The sequence below is a fragment of the Crocodylus porosus genome, unplaced genomic scaffold, assembly GCF_001723895.1.
Source record: "Crocodylus porosus isolate Cpor-Errol unplaced genomic scaffold, CroPor_comp1, whole genome shotgun sequence".
NCBI classification, from domain to species: domain Eukaryota; kingdom Metazoa; phylum Chordata; order Crocodylia; family Crocodylidae; genus Crocodylus; species Crocodylus porosus.
In genome coordinates, this window is record NW_017728947.1 from 73,785,325 (window position 1) to 73,797,324 (window position 12,000).

Consider the following 12,000-nt stretch of genomic DNA (forward strand, 5'->3'; position numbering starts at 1 on the left):
GGGTCGGACTTGGTGATCTGCTCAGGTCCCTTCTGACCCTACCAACTATGAAACTATGAGCCATAATCTCAGCTCTAAGCACTTCCTAGATTTGAAAAAGCTTGAATTTGCACCCGCACTTCAAAACAGTCTTGTATCTACAATGGGCCAAACCAATTGCAAAATCCAAGCACCCGTATGTCCTTCAGAAAATGTGTATCTAGGTAAATGCCTAAACTTTTTAAGTCTAACTCTTACCAGCTTACTTATCTTTGCTGTTATTATTGTTAATAGCAAATGTGAATGTGTTTCAAATTAACAGCAAATGTGAATGTCTATCACTGCATCTGCAGCCAGTTCCTCAGTTGATGCAAACTGGCACAGCTCCATAAAGTCAAAGCTGCTCATTTACACTAGATGAGGATCTGACCACAGATTTTTGTCTTTTACCATATTAACTAATCCTCTACCACTTAAATTACACTAAGCTCAGGGATTATTTCTTTCAATGTGAATGACTTGTCCAAGTGAATTTCTATCCATACGAATTACTTGCACATGTTCATTGCACAATACATGGTAACATGCCACATGTTCAACCACTTTATCATTCAATAAAAATGGCAGAAGATTGTAACAGGGTCTCAACTGAAACCCTGTTACTAGAGGGACATGGACAGCTGAAGACAATTATTAATTGGGGGAAGGAGGCAGGCCACTCCCACCGAGAGCCAATGAGGCCTGGGCCTGAAGTATAAGAGGGAGAGAAGGCTGGGGAGAAATTGGTTTCGGGCACTGCAATCCAAGGAGATGCCACTGAGGACACGGCTACAAAGGATCCTGAGGGTGGATCCTAGACACAGGAGTCTATACAAGGATGACAAGAGTCCCAGGACTGGCTGCCCTCCTCTCTATGTACCTGGAGTCCACGCCAGTAATGGAGAGTCAGAGAGAAGCAGAGCCGCAATGCGGGAAAAAACATGGCTCCATGCCAGGATTCGGCGAAGGTACTCAGGAGAAAAGGGGAGCGGGGAACGCCTGACCCGGCCCTGAGGAGGCAGGGATTCAGCACCCCACACCTGAAGAGAAGGGGGTCAGGGAAAAGAGACCCCTAGAATGCGGCGGGCCCCAATCCAGTGAAAGATGCGGCAAGGGAATGTTCGTGGGGCCGCTAACGAGCTGCTAATGAGATAATTAGCAGCAGATATTGGGGCTTTATGTGGTACTTACCTATTCTATAAGTGGACAGGGATCAGCCTGGAGGCCCGGGGGATCCCCAAGATTGGTCTGTTGGACTGCTTCCTCCTCCAAGGGGGGGTTCCTGTAAATAAGAGAAAGAAAGAGCTTAATAAAAGCACCTGTATCATACCCCGATCCAGCGTGGTCCTTCTTGTGAGTACTCGCTCGAATAACACCTCCTTCCTCCCTATTTCTATTGAGATCAAAGTCGTGGTAGGTGAGACTCAAGAGGCTTAGGAGGTACTCTGCACGGACATGCTGACAAAGTGGTGCATTGGCCGGAAACCGGAGGGCTGGGTGGACGCTATGGATATGCAGGCACCCACAGACTGGCAGCTGGCACACGGCTTCATGCTGAGATTTCTCCAGGGTCAGCAGGCTCAGGTGGAGGAGATGGTGAGGATGCAGAACCAGGAGGCGGAAGCCAGGATCCAGCTGTGGGCCTGTCAGCAGGACCTTTGTGAAAAGATCGCAGTCCAACAGATGTCCTTGGTAAGAGAAGGTGGTGGGCCAGGACTACCCCAAATGACAGGGGAAGATGACGTAGAGACCTACTTGGAGGAGTCTGAATGGGCGGTGACAGCTGCAAAATGTGACCCGGGGAGTTGGGCTGCCAGGTTGGGGCCACTCCTCATTGGCCCAGCCCAGGCCGCCTACCAGGCCCTCAGGTGAAATCAGCAATTCTGTATGAATTAGAAATTTCACCAGAGATGTACCAGTACAAATTCCAGGCCAAGAAGGGACCCAAAGGGGGCCAGCCTTGACTGTTAGCACAGGCCCTCTGAGACCTAGCGGAATAATGGTTACGACCAGAAGAACATACTACTCAGGAGGTAGTAGACATGATAGTACTGGAACAATTTTTAACAGATCTCACGGGTAGTGCCCAGAGGTGGGTCCAGTGCCATCAACCTAAGACGGTGGAAGAGGCACTCCACCTAGCAGAAGACTATGCCACAACAGAGGGGGAAGGAGAAAAACCCGAGAGAGAGAGAGGTGGCAGACCAAGTTCCGCCCTCTGACTGAACACAACTGCCCCTCCTAGGCGGGGAGAGGCCATACGAAGGGAGGGACGCACAGGGGCTACCCTGAAGTGAGATGTTGCCAGTGTGGGGAGAAAGGCCATATTTCCCAGTTTTTTCCTAGGTCAGTCCGCGACCTGAGTCCCAGGATGGAAAGGCACAATGAGAAAATGGATGGCAGTTTCAGCCAGCATTGAGACCCAGGCCAGAAGAGCAAGCCAGTAGTGGAGGTCCGCAAAGGTAACACGATTATACTGGCTGTAGTAGATACAGGATGCTCCCAATCTATGGTGCGCAGTTATTTCTTGCCTCCACATCTAGGAACCACCAGCACCCCAGTCTCCATGATATGTATGCATGGTGCGGTTTACACCTACCCGCAAAGTAGGCTGGAGCTCTCGGTACTAGGACAGACAGAAGAGCTCCTGGTTGGCATAGCCAAAACCTTGCCCTGTCTGATGCTGCTGGGGTTGGATTGGCCACACCTGAGGGAGGTAGTCCGCCAGCGGATGCTGGATGTGCCCGGAGAAGATGAAGTGAGGCCCCAGACCCTCTGCTTTGGGGACACGGAAGAAAGCCTGAACATTGACTGGATGGTGGAAGGAAACTTCCACCAAGAACAACAAGACCCCTGGCTCCAGAACTTATGGAAATCCCAGCGTGAGGAACTGGAGGGAGCGACTGGGACTGCCCTGAGACCCCCCCAAGCCCCACGTTACAAGGTAAGAAGGGGCCTGCTTTACCGGGTAGAAGACCTGGAAGAGGGAGGAGAGGGAGCCCAGATCCTGGTGCTCCAGAGATACTGAGAGGGCTTGTTACGGGTCGCCTATACCCTGTCCATGGGAGGACACCTGGTGTGCGATAAGGTGGAGGCCAGACTGAAATGCGAAGTCTTTTGGCCTGGCAGATATAAAATGACAGAAAAATTCTGTGTGGAATGTCCGGAATGCCACAAGACACCGGGGGTAAAACCAGAGCGAGTCCCTTTAATACCCATGCCACTGATCAAACATCTGTCTGACCGCATCGCCTTGGACATAGCTGGGCCCTTCCCGCACAGCAGGACAGGATACCAATTTATCCTGGTGATCATAGATTATGCCACTTGGTTCCTCAAGGCCATGCCATTGAGATCAGTGACGGCCCCAGTGATAGTTATCGCATTACTACGATGGATTGCCTGGGTGAGGATACCCTGGGAGATCTTAACCAACCAGGGAAAAAAATTTATGTTTAAAATTCTAACAGGGGTTTGCCAGGTGCTGAAGATAAGGCAATTATGCACCTTAGTATATCATCCCCAGACGGATGGGCTGGTAGAACAGTTTAACCATATCCTTAAGGAGATGCTCAGGGCGTGTATACAGGGCGATCCTCAGGAGTGGGATGCCCTGTTTCCCCTGTTGCTCTTCACTATAAGAGAAGCCCCACAGGCCTTAATGGGATTTCCCCCATTTGAATTAATTTACGGTCATAGTCCTCGAGGGTTACTAGACCTCATATGCGAAGACTGGACGCAAGCTTGAATGGACCCATCCCAGCCCCAAGTGGTGAGGGAGTTCTGAGAGTGATTACAGAAGGCGCAGGAGATAGCGCGGAGACGCTTCAGCCAGAACCAAGAGAGACAGAGACAATAGTATGACTCCCGAGCCGCTGAGAGAGAGCTGCAGGTAGGAGACTGTGTGGTGGTGTTACTCCCAGATAATACCCTGTACCCGCCAGGCTATGCTTGCTCCTGAGGCCACCGCCCTTTAGATGTCGGTCTTGCCCCAGGACCCTTGAGGGCAAAGCTGATGTTCTTTCCCACGTCACTGCCCCCGCTCTCGCCTGCCACATCTTGATGTATCTTCAATGGGAGGGAGTCAACTGATGGGTTCTTGTTGCCTGGGTCCTCCTGACAGATGTACACGGGGCTCCAACCACCCCTGCACCCCGGCCTCACGCCACCTTCTGGAGCTGGCCCGGAGGAGCAGGCACGTAGCTCCTCTCGCCCATCTGCCGCCCTCCTTTACCCCTCTTTTATATGCTAAAAGGGTCGAGCCTCTCCAGTTACAAACCTGGCTCCAGACCCTCAGCTCCTAGGGCCTATGTTTCTAAAAGACCTGGTCACCTGCAGTCCCAACGACGATCCCGCCCTGATCTGACTCCTCCTCTGGGCTCCTCATTGCCCCACAGCGCCCCGCGTGCACCTGGCTCCAGCGGGTCCTCCGTGGTGATTTTAACTTCGCAGCTATCCAATGTGGGCGCCTCCCGCCAACTCCTGGCCGCTGCTGCTGGCTCCTTCTCTCCGGCTCTTCTGGATCTGGCTCCCCATCCTTCCCCGGGTGCCATGGGGCCTCTCCCTCTTCTTCCTCCATCCACATCTTTCCTTCTTCGGGGCCATCCGCCCCCTTCGTTGCAGCTGCTGCCGCTTTTATTCGCACCGGCCGATGTTCACCGCTGAAGTCACCGGCCGGCCGCAGCTGGATGAAGAGCTGGCTCACGAGCCGCACGACTTTCCCCAGAGCCTTGCCTCCTGCTGCCGGTGAGTTTTCAGGGTCACCCCGGCCCCCGGGACATACCCACAAGCTGATGGCCCAGTGGCAAGGGCCCTTTCATGTGATGCGATGTACAGGATCAGTGAACTATGAAGTCTTACAAATGACACCGATGCAGCAAAGACAAATTTATCACATCAGCCTCCTGCGGAAATTGTGTCAGGGGGACTGGGAGAGCCGGAGGACGAGATGGAGGAAGGGAATGAAACAGTGGTGCAAGACTTAACTGGAGCCTGAGAGATGCCCCAGGCAAGCTGAAATAAAAATCCTGATAGCCGAATTCCAAGACGTGTTCAAGGAAATACCAGGGGAAGCTAAGGGAGTCTACCATCATATTGTAACTCCACCAGGACAAGTAATTAGAGATCACTGGAGGAGGTTACCACACCATTTATGGCCGGTCGTCTGGCAAGAAATTGACCAGATGAAGAAGTGAAGGATTACTGAAGAGTCCAGAAGTCCCTGGAGGAGCCCCATAGGATGGATCTATCCGCTTGTGCATTGATTACTGGAAGCTAAATGAGATTGCTAGATCTGATGCCTTCCTGATGCCTCAGATTGATGACATGCTAGAGGAGATAGGCCAGGCCCAATTTATGTCTATGCTCAACCTCACAAAGGGGTACTAGCAAATCGCAATGGCAAGAGAAGACAAAGAAAAGATGGCTTTTGGGACTCCATGGGGGCTTTTCCAGTTCAAGAGAATGCTGTTTGGACTATGTGGGGTGGCTGCCTTCTTCCAGTGGTTAATGGAACAACTACTTGCCCCACATCAAGACTATGTGGTGGCCTACATAGACGACATTATCATCTTTTCCCTCAGCTGGGATACCCATTGCAAACATCTTTGGCAGGTACTGGGGAGTCTCGGACGAGCGGGGCTCACAGCAAACCTGAAAAAATGTGCCCTGGGGAAGAAGGAAGCACAATACTTCGAGTTTATGGTAGGCCAAGGGGTCATCAAGCCCATGTCAGATAAGGTGGCAGCCATAAGGCAACACCCCCTACCGAAAACATTGAAACAACTCCGGTCCTTCCTACGGTTCACCAATTATTACCAGTGGTTCGTCTCTAACTTTTCAGAAAAGGCAGCCCCACTGACAGAAGTGACAAAGGGATACCACATCCCAATTTCCTGGAACTCAGAAGCCCTACAGGCTTTCAACCAACTGAAAGATGTCATGTCAACATCCAGTCCTGTATAGGGCAGACTTTCAGAAAACCTTTTTCTTACAAACAGATGCCTTGGCAGTTGTGCTAGGCGCCATACTATTTCAGAAGGAAGAGGGGGCCGAGAGACCAGTGGCATTCGCTAGTCGAAAACTTAAACCCACCGAGGCCCATTACTGTACCACTGAAAAAGAATGTCTAGCTATACGATGGGGAATAGAACTCTTTCAGTACTACCTATTAGGTAGGAAGTTCGTGCTTATCACGGATGATGTGCCCCTGCGGTGGTTAAGTGTGGCAAGATTGAACAATGCTAGGCTTATGAGATGGTCCCTAGCATTGCAAACTTTCTGTTTTGCAGTGGAACATCAAGCAGGACGAAGAAGTGGAAATGTAGATTTCTTATCCCACCTAGGAGACGTCCCCATCCAGGACACAAAATCCAGCAAGGGGAATACACCAGAATGTCAAGGATCAAGTTAAGGACCTCCTCATGTGAGCGAGAATGGTCAAGGAGAAATGCTTGCCTCTCTTCTTTTTTTGTGGGGACAGTTGCCCTTCCTTTTTTTTTAACTTTCTTTTTTCCCTTTGGGGGGATAGGACCAAGTAACTGGAGGGGGAGGTGTGTAACAGGGTCCCGACTGAAGCCCTGTTACTAGAGGGATGTGGACAGCTGAAGACAATTATTTACTTGGGGGAAGGAGGTGGGACAATGAGGCCCGGGCCCAAAGTATAAGAGAGAGAGAAGGCTGGGGAAAAATTGCCTTTGGGCACTGCAACCCAAGGAGACACCACTGAGGACGCAGCTACAAAGGATCCTGAAGGTGGATCCTAGATGCAGGAATCCATATGAGGATGACAACGTCCATATGAGGATGACAACTGGCTACCCTCCTCTCTACGTACCAGGAGTCCACGCCGGCAACGGAAAGTCAGAGAGAAGCGGAGTCGCAACGCGAGAAAAGCTGCAGCTCCGTGCCAGGATGTGGCAAAAGTACTCAGGAGAAAAGGGGAGTGGGGAACGCCTGACCCAGCCCTGAGGAGTCAGGGATTCGGCACCTCAAACCCGAAGAGAAGGGGATCAGGGAAAAGAAACCCCTAGAACGTGGCAGGCCCCAATCCACCGAAAGACGTGGCAAGGGAATGTTGGTAAGGCTGCTAACAAGCCGCTAATGAGATAATTAGCAGCAGATATTGGGACTTTACATGGTACTTACCTGTTGTATAAGCGGACAGGGATCAGCTTGGAGGCCCAGGGGATCCCCAAGATCCGTCTGTCGGACTGCTTCCTCCTCCGAGGGGGGTTCCTGTAAATAAGAGAAAGAAAGCTTAATAAAAGCATCTGTATCATACCCCAATCCAGCATGGTGCTTCCCGCAGGTACTCAGCTCAGTAACACCTCCTTCCTCCCTATTTCTATTGAGATCAAAGTCATGGCAGGTGAAAATCAAGAGGTTTAGGGGGTACTCTGCATGGACGCGCTGACAAAGATGTTACACTTTTAACACCTTTGTGGCTCATTTGGATTTTGCTTTACTTTGTACATGTGGGATGGAACTCCTTAATCCCCAGCTGCCAGGGCCTGTGTAGCCAGCTGCAGACATGCCATTAAAAAGTCCCTAGTATGTACAGGTGTGGATCCAAGGAGCTCCCTCATCCTGACCTGCCTGCACTGTGGACTGTGGATGTTATGTTCCCCAATCCCGAGTTGCCTGGGGTTCAGGGTGCTCCCTGAACCCCAAGTGCCCATGACCCAATGCATACATGCAGCCAGCTGCATGGCCCAACAGACACATGATGGGATCTGAGGAACAGCATATTCAAGGCAAACATTCTTTGAAGGAATGTGACCTTTGTTGAAGACAAGCTAGAAATTCTGGGAAAGGTCGAACAGATGGCTTAGAGTCTAAACCTTAGACTACCCAAATAAATTTTGAGAATAGAAGAAAAGGTGAAGGAGAGAAAAAGGTTATGTTTATACGCAAAGGCCCTCAAGAGAAGGAGATCTCAAGCAGTTATTTGATCTGAGACACTGCTGCAAAATCTAACTCTGTTACAGACTGAGGCTGCAAACTAAATTGTGTCTGCATGTCGCTGGGGCAGATCTGCTGCTGGTAAAAATGCTCACAGTTCCATCTGAATGGAACACAACAATTAACTCCAGCTGAGGTCCTGCCCAAGAGAAAGAAGAATAGATAACAGAGCAGCTTAGGGAATGGTGCACTCTGTTACAGGGAACCAAATGTTTGGTTCTCCTAACTTCCTCAGATCAGTAGTTTGGGATATATTCCAGACAGCTGAAAAATTGGCTATAGCTTATAAAATATGCTCAAACTGCTGATTTCTTTCCATGCTATGGAGGTGAACATTCAACTACTAAGAAATGTAAGGCACATTGACACCTTAAAAGGTAAGGTAGATTTGAAAATGCAAAGTTCTTGGAAAATGATCTATAAATATCTACTTGGGTAGAAAATATTAGATAGTACAGGGTATTTAATTTTAGCAGATACATAATAAAATCCAAGGCAGGAAGATGAAGCTAGATAAAGTAATTCTGAGTAGAAATAAAGTGGACATTTTTTTAACAGTAAAGACAGTAACCATTGGAGAAATTACCAAGGGATATGGTGGATTTTCCATTATTTACTGTCTTTAAATCAAGATGGATTTTTCCACCTAAAAGATAGATCTAGTCCATCCACACAATATGGGCAGCATCATGTTGCTGTGTGAAAATATATGGCATTACTCATGTAGGTGTGGAATTAGATGGTCATAATGGTCCATGCTGGATTTAAAATATATAAAATTTATCCCTTGCATAAGAGTCCTGCAACACTGCTGAAGTTAACAAATTTTGTTGCTTATTCTTATTGAGTTGAATTTGGCCCAATATACATTTGACATTTGGTTTTATTACTATAATGAGTATCGTAGAAGCACTCAGAGGTGATATCTGGTAATCATGTCTGGGAAGAAGACTAATTTTTAAAAGTTGTGTTTTATAACTATGTCCTCATTTTAAATGCAAAGAGCAGAACTGTTAGTTTGCTTGGTGGTGTAGCTGGCATCGTAGTTGCATCCCAACAAACCACAAATAATACGCTCTTAGACCACCTAGATAACACTTAAACATTGCATGTGTAGTAACAAATCATCCCTTTTATTAACAGCTCCAGGGCAAATGGACATGAAAGAATGATTTAATGAGATACTGCATCATTTTAAGATGTCAGTTTTTATAGAATATACTGTGCTCTTAATGGGATCATGAAACAGCTTCTGGAGTTTAAGGTCAAATGCATTTTAAAAATTACAGGAAAGTTGTTTTGTCCTTTTTTCCGTCACTTACCAAAACTAATATGGTCATTGTACATTAGCACACTCATATCACCAGGGAACCATGTCTCTCAATTCCAATACTAATACAAAAGAGTTGACCACCCATGATAAGTACATAAATGCCAAGGATATTCCAATGATTATCTTGGAATATTTATTGCCATATTTATTGTAGTTTAACTACCTAACTAAGGCAGACAGATAGCTGCATTCAGTTCTTGTCAGAGCTGGGATCTTGGAACAAAGTTTAATATTAAGTTCAGAATGATTAAGTTTCAACGATAAGAAATAAAGAAAGCAAGTAGTGTGTGACACTTTAAAATGAAAAATTACTATCCCTGGGACGGTGTGCTAGATTTAGCAAAAGCAGTCAATCTTCACACCTTATGAGTAATAATCCATACCTACCGAATTGTTCCATAAATTGTTATGAATAGGGGATGGCAAAAATTAATAATGAAGTTTTCATTTAAAAGGAAATTAAGACAATATGGCAAAGAGCATGTAGGAAAACAATCCCTTTTAAAAAATCCCAGAATTACTTTCTGATGCAGTGAAGGTCAGGCTTTAAAAGAGATATACACTGCAAGAGGCATGCAGAAATAGAGTTTCAAAGCAAGACTGGTCCATACAAATTGTGCTTAGATACCATGAATGGCATCAATATAAATAGCTAGAGAGGACAGTTATGCCTGTAGTAAAAACTGTGTGGATAAAGCTGGTAAGAAAAATCAAATTCTGGACTCACCAGGCAGCATTTTTCCTCTCTCAGTCCTGGTCAGAGATGTCTGGGGAAGCAGGGATCCTGTTATGGACCACAGCAAGGGAGACTGCCTCCATGCAGAATTAATTTTATACAGGAGGTTAATGCTAGATTTCTGTCTATTTCTCTCTAGCAATAGAATTTCTGCTGAATTCCTACTCATATCAGTTCATATATGGCTACCTGGGATGCTCCTGATGCAGAGGAAACCCAGAAGAAAACAATGCATCTTCCTGCTCTGTTATCCTCTGCTCAAGTGTCTGCATGGTAATCTGTGAATTGAGTACCTGCAGCACTTCACGCTTTCCTATCCAGCTCCAACCTCAGTCTATTCATTCCCACTCAGCTCCATCTTTGCTGAGACCCCCTTGGAAGTGACTACAGAAAACAATGGCGTAATGGGGCATTATGTCCCCAGTGTTTACTCTGAAAAGATGATATCCCTAGACAGACAGCTGGGACCTTTTGCCCAAACCACCAACAGCCAATTTGGGCCTGAACATTTTTCTGGTGGAGCTATGAAATTAGATAAGCAATTTACTTTAAGGACAAATGGCAACACAAATAACATTCTTGTGAATGCTTTTTAAAATCCAGCATTCTTTGAAAACTGTCAGATGGACAGCCCACCTAAGCTGTTGTGGAATAAACAAGAGTTTCTTTTTTATCATCCAGCTTTACAGTCACAATGTGATCAAATTTTATTTTCTTGTGAGCATGTTTAATGGACAAAAGGCTCTTACGTGTTATTACTGCTTACTGCTAATATGCAGTATATAATACAGACCAAAAAATGCACCCAGAAGAGTTTCTTTCTTATGTTCCATTCCTTTCATTATAGTAAAGAATCGAATTTTTCTGGGTCAGAGAGAATCTTTATGGTCATGTCCACTCAAGACAGCATATGCGTGTTGCAGCGTCTCAAAGCACTTTGAAATGTGGCAGAAGGTACACCACGAATGAAAAAATGTTCCCTGCATTGCAAATATTCAGCATGGACTCTTAAGTTCCGGGAATCTTGGTAACAAAAGAAAACATGCTAGCAAAAAGCAGCACAAGGCACACTCTTGAAGCATGCCCTAAAGCAGCTGGAAGCTGGGACCTCCAAAGAGATGATCTAGCACCTGGCCAGAGTGTCTCTACCTGCTGCATGCGCCTGCTGCTCTAGATTGTTGCCTCAGTGTGTTGGAGAAAAGAGAAGCAGGGCAAAGCTGTCAGTAGTGGCTTGGAGCTGGCTGGAACCCAGACTCAGTCCCCAGTAAGCACGGGCATGGGAGTCAGGGGACTGTGGGGTGGGGGGCTGTATAGGAGGGGTGGGTTTCCTGTCTACCATCCCCACAGCACACAGTTCCAGCAGCAGCCAACAGCAGGACCTCAAAGTGCTCATGGACTGCTGCAGGCAGAGCCCCCTGGCAGCTCACTATGCCACCTGATACCCGGGGGCTACATGCAGTGCACGGAGATGGTCTAGTCTATTGATGCACGCATTTGAATGGAACCGGGCCAGCTCCTGCTGCCACCTGAGGCTCCCAGGACAGCATGCAGGACCGCACCATCAGGCTAGGCCAGCTTCTGCCTCTACATGCCCACCACATGGAGGCAGGAGCTGGCCCAGCTCTATGGCATGTGGGCCATGTGGAGGCAGGAGCTGGCCCAGCCTGATGGTGCCTGGCTCTTGCCTGCAGTGTTGCTCCTATATGAAGGCATGTACCAGTGGGCTGGGCTGGATCCAACTGCCACATGTAGCCTTCAGGTCTCAGGCAGCACCATGCACTACCGGGGCTCTGCCTGCAGCAGGCCATGAGTGCCCTGAGGGCCTGCTTCCTGGCTGCTGCTGCTGTGGAGGGGGGGCTGTGCACCATGGGGGGGCAGGGGACCCACCCCTCCCAGACAGTTCTGTCATCCCCACACAGTCCCCCACAAACCCCACATCCATGAACCGCCC

General features: G+C 48.1%; 1 long non-coding RNA gene across 1 annotated transcript in view; it reads left to right on the forward strand.

The window, feature by feature from the left end:
* Positions 1-1,360: 1,360 nt before the first annotated feature.
* The window catches only part of LOC109320938, a 16,267-nt gene continuing 5,627 nt past the window's right edge, over positions 1,361-12,000 (forward strand). The window contains exons 1-2 of the long non-coding RNA XR_002103891.1: positions 1,361-1,371; positions 1,654-1,655. This is a non-coding gene — a long non-coding RNA (uncharacterized LOC109320938). The remainder of the gene's footprint in view (positions 1,372-1,653; positions 1,656-12,000) is intronic.